Raw genomic sequence first — 7,402 nt, forward strand, 5'->3', positions numbered from 1 at the left:
AGAAAGAATAGGTAATTGTTCTGGACTTGAATAAATAAATTGTACACAATTATAAATTTATTCCAAAAATTATAAGCTTTTTATTTTATATAATCAAAACACATTTATTTTCTAATTTTTTTTAATGGATAGATAAAATTTACAAATTTGATCATTTATATATGAGGTGCTTTCCCTTTTCTATACTTAATCAGAAGCCAAGATTATTAGTCAATTGTCATGGGTTCATTCACTTATATTTTTATAATGTTCACATATCATGTAACCTTTGTGGCAAGAAAGTTAAGTATCATTATAGCAAGAGCTTCAATTGAGGGCTCATAACTCACATTGCAGTCCATTAGTCTCAGATAAAGCTTACAACAGCAGACATGATTACTTAAACAGTTCAAGAATATATGATGAGCACATTATTCAGTCATCTAGTATAAGTAATCATAAAAGATATGCTATAATTTATTATAGTTAGATCAGCCAATAGATCCTAAAGCACCAACAAAATTATTTCCCTTTATATGCGTACCCAACTTATCTTTATAAGTGGGGTTTCGTGAAGACAAGCATCACTGAGATTAAAACAGACCAAAGGAAACAACAAAAGATGACATAGATAGTTGCTGCTATTCATGTAAGACATAATTTAAGGTCAGCAAAAAACAGAATTTTATTTTCTCTTGTCCTCTATGAAAAGGATGCCAAAACATCTCAGAAGCTGGCTTTGCTTCATTTGCAGGTGCAAAGAGTTGAATTTAAGTAGCCATGGTGATTAAATAAATAAAAAAGTAATGTGAAAAAATATATACCTGTGGGACTTAAAATTTTACATCAGCCAAAATATGCTGTAATACTTCTAAGACAAATTTTTTTTTTTAAATCAGAATTTAGAACAGAAAATCTTACATGTAAAATTGTAATAGTTTATATTTTTTGGTTAATGTTCGTATAAAGCATTTTATTTTTCTAAAGCCATTAGCTTTTTTATATACTTTAAAATTGCATTTTCTGGGAAGCACTTAAATCCATGAGATACATTCATTTTCTAAATAATGGCAAAAGAATGATGGTAGATATTCAAATATTTTTCTACGGAGTGAGCTTACAGACAGTGATTAAAATGAAATGAATGATTTTTATGGAAAATTATTTTTACAACCATTTGATCATGTCACATTTATAGAAATCTCTGTTTATTATTACCAAATGTAAACACATCTAACTTTAAACCATTCTTTGAGTGTTGTTTCAAGTATAGTTAACTCAACTGCCAGAATACATAATATCAATAATATGGATATTCCTAAACAGTTTACATTAAAATGTGACTTTTCTTTGCTAACTTGCTTATAAAGCTTCTCTATCACCAGGGAATTACTCATGAGATATAAGCTGATTTTATTATTATTTAAAATTAATAATTTAGATATTAAATTTTGCTAATCATGAACAGTTCAGATAAGAGAATCCTATACTATACTGAGCAAATGTTTTCAAACATAAAGAAGGAACTATATGTAAACATAACTTTGCCATAGGGAGGAATTTAGCTTTACACTTACCTCTTTTTATTCAAAAATGGTGAAAAAATTGTTTTCATAGAAGAATAATATAGATAATAACAATACTAAATCATATAATTGTCATTTTTAATTTTATCAAGATTGTTATGTAAGTTGAAATTCTTAAGGCTGATGTCTGGCATCCTTTCACTTGCTAGACCCTCTGTAGCAAGGCTTGTGATTAAAAAAAAATTTTGACCTATCAGTATAAAATTTGCTGTTGCCTGTGAAGTAAGACCCCACAAGACATTCCAAGACCAAATATCTATGGAGAATAAAATGTGAAACTACTTACTTATTTTTCAACCTTTGACATTTAAAGCCTATCATATGACTGGAAGTTCCCAAACTGCATAGTCCATGTATATTACAATGTCATCAAATTTTAAAGCCTTGTGTTATGGCCACTAAGACTTACTCATTCTTCATATATTTCATTTTCCAAGTTTACTCTTGATCTCAACTCAAAAGTCTTGACACAGTCCCCCAAATACTGGCATTTCTAGAGAGTTCACTCCTTTTTTCATGTACCAAATTTTAAATCAATTGAGAATAACACTAATTGGACATAGGTGCAAGAAGTTCATTTTAAATTATGTCAAAGACATTTTAAAATAATGTTTCTTTAGGTAATGTAGATAAAACAATAGTAATTAATGGCATAGCATGGAGTGTAATAAAATGAAAATGGAATAAATATTAATATAATGAGAAAATAACAGTAGGAGCAGAATTAAAATATAGATCCTCATATTTAACAGATGCAGAAAGAAGAGAGCTAACTAATAACTTTTGTCTGGAAAGAAATGATAGATTCAGTTGAAAATATTAATTTGAGAACCTTTCTCTATTTTGTTTGCTGATTCATGCACTGTATTTATGAACTGTTTATTGATGATATACTATGGTCCAAGTACTACTATATATACATTGTGAAAAAATTAAATCTGACACTTTTTTTTGAAGGTACCTATAGTCTACCAAAAAGAATGATTAAGGGATTATTACAATAATATAATAACTACTATATTAGAGAGTTACTATGGAAACATGTAATGACTCTTTGCATAGACTAAAGAATGAGAAATGTCCTTTGGGGTGAGATTTTACCCAAGATTAGTCTTAAAGGGAGAGTGCTCTCATGTGAGAAACAGCTGATTCCTATTCATTATTTATTCTCCACATAGTTACAATAAAAGCATATTCTGTCAATTTCTTCCTCATTTCCCCAATCCCATGATTTTTGTATTTGTTTGTTATGAGCATATTGAGGTTTTATTGCTATTGTGTTGCTATTATTTTTATTATTATTAACAATTATTTGGGGTGACATTGATCAACAAAATCCAGTAAGTTTCAAGTGTACAATTCAACAGTGTTTAATATATTGTGTGCTCACCACCCATAGTTAGATTTCTTTCCATCACCATATATTTGACCCCTTTTTAGTTATTTTTTGTTTTCAGGGTTTTTCTTAATGGTGAATATTTTGTTGCTTAGAATTACTCAAATGTAAATGTTAATTTGAATCATTGTTCTCTGATTGGCAAGTATTAGTAGTCTTTTCAATATCAGAGATATAATTTGTTAAAAATTTATTTAAAAGGAAACAAATACTTTTATGCTCTTTGTAGCCTCCAGAAAACCTTAATTCTTTACAAACTGGGACCTGTTTACCTGATGACCTTTTCTTTATCCAGTGCTATGTCTTTCAGATTGTTGCAGACAGAAAGCCTGGAGGAGAGCTCTTGTCAATATCCAGTGTAGGAAGTCAAGTTCTGCTCAAGCCACAGAGTTATAGATTAATGTTCTATGTTTAGTGTCTTTCTTCTTAACTACCTTTTTTGTTTCTTTTTATATTCATGTACTTAAAATTTTCATATTACTTATAGATTGTCAGAATATTTTCTTTTTTATTCTTTTAGTACTTTCGTTGTACACGTCACCTTTTTTTTTACTATGTATGATTGTTTATTGCTATTATTATTTTATGTTCTTTTTATTTTCTAAACTTTATATTTAATAGTGGTAATTATGAAATTATCAATTATTAATATCTAATTTTGATTATATTTTTAAACTTCTTAGTATAATCAGTTTAAACAAATTTTACCCTCTTTCCATTTTTATTATTATTTTTTTAGTCCAGCTTGCCAATCTATTTTAAAACACATTGAAGAACAATTGTGAATATATTAATGACTTATTCAAGGAGGAGTTTTTATATTCCTTAATGGTTGGTCATAAATTAACCTTTTTAACTTCATATTGTGTATCGTACACACTTAAAAAAGCATACATCATGAACTCAAAGATCCCTTCATTGAGGAATTCAATAGAAAATCAGTTGTTTCACAGGCAAATTTTTTTCTCTACATGTCCAATATGCTCCAATGGCAATCAGATAAATATGTAAGTTGTCATCTACTGGCAATTTGAATTATTTATTCCTGATATGAGAAGACCCAAGAATAAAATCCTATGGTCTTCTCCCTATGCAAACATGATTTCATAGCTAATTAAATAAGTGAATCAACAATTACATTATATATAGAAGCAGAGATATTTTGTGGTGGATAATAGAGAAAAATACTACAAAATTTTTAAACTTTAATTTTAATTTAAAATAAAATAATAATAATAATAATAATAATAATAATAATAATAAAAACTAAAGATTCCTGACCTGTCTATTAAAACTCTGTGGAAAGTATAAGAAAGCACCTGCTACCAGACTATCAGAATTCTTGTCACACCCTGAATTCAATCCATCTTCCTTGTAGTTTCTATTTTTTCATAATTTTCAGGAGGAATTTTTCTCATATTTTGTTTTTAATAATGAGAGCTAAGAAGAAGTTGCTTAAATCTAAGTTTATGCTCACGGAATTTTTAAGTTTTATCCTCAAGTGTTGCATAGAATATTTCTAAACAAAAACTACCATTACCACTTAGAACACAAACGTAATTATCATTAATAAGCCCAACTGTGCTGAAAAATTAAGATTCTCACCAGAAAGGAAACCTGTGCTCTTTCTCAACTATACATCTCTGTTCAAAGGAAATATTTTCTGTTGAGGATGTGTCTGGTTGATGACTTAAAAAATTAGAGGTAAATCATTGAAAGAGTGTTTGACTCCATGGCAATATTGAGGACTCAATTTATTATAGTAAAAAGAAAAAAAAAAAACCTGCTCTGTTTTACTTTTTTTTTTTCCTAGCAGTGATCACTGGCTTTGGTATAAACATATAACCAGGATTTATATTTATAAAGACTTGTTTTTTGTTCTGGGATTGTAAAAAAGGAAAGAAGTGGAATGTGGTATTTAGAAGATCCAAAAGAGAACATTTAAAAGATTGGAGCTTTAACTATAAGAAAGATAAACTATGACAAGACAGTACAGGCTAGGGAGAAAGTAGAAGAGTTGCTGGATTAAATGGCCTGAGGAAATAGAAAAGTGGAAACTAATAAAACTCAGTATAATAAGCCTCAAAGAAGCAGGACTTTTATTAAAGAAAAAGCCATTTTCAGGAAGCTGCCTTGGGGTTGAGGGGAGATAATGTATAGGCTATAGAAAATATTCTCAAAAGAGAACCTGTTGGCAGTTAAAAGCAGGAGGTAGAGAGTTTATCAATCATGGAATGATTAGTGTTTCAGAGGACACAATGAGAAAATATAAAGAGAGAAGAAAGGGTCAATTTAAGCCACTAGAGAGAAAGCTTATAGCATTATATGTCTATAGATAATCAGTCAATATATAGATAATGTTATCATTTTAGGCATAAAGTAAAGGGATTGGAATAACCCTTATGGTGGACATTATTGACAAACGAGTGACTATATATTAAATCACTTTGGTCCCCATATCACTGAATGTTGAGAGCTAAGTAAATGCCTTCTCAGTAGGTCTAATGGCAATGTTGTGGTCACGACAAGCTATCACACCAGGTGGCTGAGAGCAAATATTGTTCATCTTGCACTTGCTCTTTTCCCATAAAGCCCTTGAGGTGGGCACTATGTGGTCAGACAAGTCTAGGCTGGCACATCTGAATTTTCAACTTATGTCAAATCATATCACACTTTTGCATGTGGTTTTCTCTGCACTGCTTGTGGACATTTTCCTTGAAATAAAATTTCAGGTATGAAATTGCTTCTTCCCAAATGTATTAGGATGGTGATATACATTTAAAATATTTCTGCCATCTATACTCTCTACTTTCAAGAAATTCAAATTTGGAAAAGAAAACTCTTATTTCTATGGTTCTTTACTTGTCTTACTATAAGGCAGAAAGCAAGGAAAGAGAATAGGAGCAAAGTTGACCTCTCTTGCTTAGTTAAACAACCAAACTCATGTAATAAAAATTTTTAATTTAACTTTGAATAATACTAACATATTATGCTCTGGTGTTTATATCTTGCTACAAGATGAATGTAGATTATTTATATATCTGGATTAAATATGACAGTGTTATGATCTTTGCTCCTCTAGGTGCTCAGTGATTGACAGAATTATTTCTGAAAATTTAAACAGCAGAACTAGAGAAGATATTGTAAATCTGATATTAATGGAAGATGATTTCATCATTTCCTAATATCTTAAAGATAGTTATATAAAGATAATCTCAAGAGAATTATTCTTATAATTATAACTAAAAATTAATGTTCCCAAGGAACAATTCTGGGAAACTTCATTAATAGCAGCTATTTGGTAATCTATTATTAAGTATTGCCAGTCCTAAAATGATTCTTTCAGATTATCTGGGAATTTATTATTTTTAAAATTTCCATATTCATCACAAAATTTTCCTAAACCTGTTTTAAAGTGAGGAGATCTTTAACTTAAAATGTTTAACCTAAATGTATACAGCTCCTACTCTGTCAGTAATATATAGCTGCACTGATAACTTTAAATTATTGTCCTTTTTCCATTAGACTATATAAACTCAACCTAGTTTATCCTCTTATGTTTAGGCTAAAGTGAGACTCATCCATATCTCAAACTATTTCTTTAAAAGGACCTATTAAGGAGCCATAAAAAGAAGGAAACATAAGAGGGAAAATACACACTTGCACACACACATGTGCACAAACACACACTCACAAAATGCCTTTTTTTCCTGGTTTTATTGCTTATTTCATTCACTTCTCCACTGTAAATATAAAATTTGCTTTCTTTCCCCTATAATTTCTATGCCTCGAATCACTCTGCTACTACTAATTACCGATATTATTACTTCTAGGGCAGTGTTTTTAAGATAATGGATTAGAGGATCATGACCCATTAGTGGGGGCGGTAGAATCAATTTAGGGCTCAGAATTGAATAAAACAGAATTGCAAATATGAGTGCATCAAATGCTATAAGGATAAATTTATTTCATAAAACTGTAAGTAATTATAAGTGTGTATGTATACATATATGTGTGCTTCTGTGTGTATATACTGCTTTGCAAGCTGTATTTATAACTCTGGTTCATTTAAAAACAATGTCCAAGATAATAACTAAAAAATGAGCAGAAGACCTGAATGCACATTTCTCCAAAGAGGAAATACAGATGGCCAATAGACATATAAAAAGATGCTCAAGGTCACTAATCATCAGAGAAATGCAAATTCAAACCACAATGAGATATCACCTCACACCTGTCAGAATGGCTATCATCAATAAATCTAAAAGCAACAAATGTTGGCGAGAATGCACCCTCATGAACTTTTGGTTGGACTGCAAATTGGAACAGGCACTATGGAAAACAGTCTGGAGGTTTCTCAAAAAATTAAAAAATGTATATATCTTATGACCCAGCAATTGAACTTCTGAGCATTTATCCAAGAGAACCAAAACAATAATTC

The sequence above is a fragment of the Pteropus vampyrus genome, unplaced genomic scaffold (genome assembly GCF_000151845.1).
Source record: "Pteropus vampyrus isolate Shadow unplaced genomic scaffold, Pvam_2.0 Scaffold9, whole genome shotgun sequence".
Lineage (NCBI taxonomy): Eukaryota > Metazoa > Chordata > Mammalia > Chiroptera > Pteropodidae > Pteropus > Pteropus vampyrus.